We start from the raw sequence: 734 nt of genomic DNA on the forward strand, positions 1-734 counted from the left end.
ACCTTGCTGAAGCCTTCACGAGATCTTGTTCTCTAAATGAAGATGTGGGCTCTGACTGGTATTTGGATACAGGGGCTTCAGCCCATATGACCATGGATCACTCTAAATTGGATCAGGCCACAAATTACATGGGTAAGGATTGTGTGGTTGTTGGGAATGGTGCCTCACTACCCATTACCCATACTGGTAAAATTTCCCCTACCCCAAATCTACATCTTCTTGATGTCCTAGCTGTACCTCGCCTTACCAAGAATTTACTTTCCATCAGTAAATTACCATCATATTTTCCTTTATCCGTTACCTTTACTAATAACATATTCATTGTACAGAATTGCAAAACAGGAAGGGTGGTGGCAACCGGCAAGCGTGATGGAGGCTTATATGTGCTTGAGCGAAGTCATTCTACTTTTATTTCTGTTCTTAAAAATAAATCGCTTCGTACGTCCTATGATTTATAGCATGCACGACTTGGACATGTCAATCATTCTGTTATTTCTCTATTGAATAAAAAAGGCCAGCTTTATCTTACATCTTTGTTGCCTTCTCCAACTTTATCTGGCACATGTCAAATTGCCAAAAGTCATCGCTTGCCTTATTCTCGAAACGAACATAGGTCAAGCTCAACCCATATCCTCCCTTAACTTTTCCAATTTTCTGGAACCTAGCCTCACCCATGCAGATCCACCTCCCCCACTCCCTGACACTCGTTCTTCACAACTCACTCAATCCAGTTC

This window comes from Olea europaea, chromosome 16, assembly GCF_002742605.1.
Source record: "Olea europaea var. sylvestris chromosome 16, O_europaea_v1, whole genome shotgun sequence".
Taxonomy (NCBI): Eukaryota; Viridiplantae; Streptophyta; class Magnoliopsida; order Lamiales; family Oleaceae; genus Olea; species Olea europaea.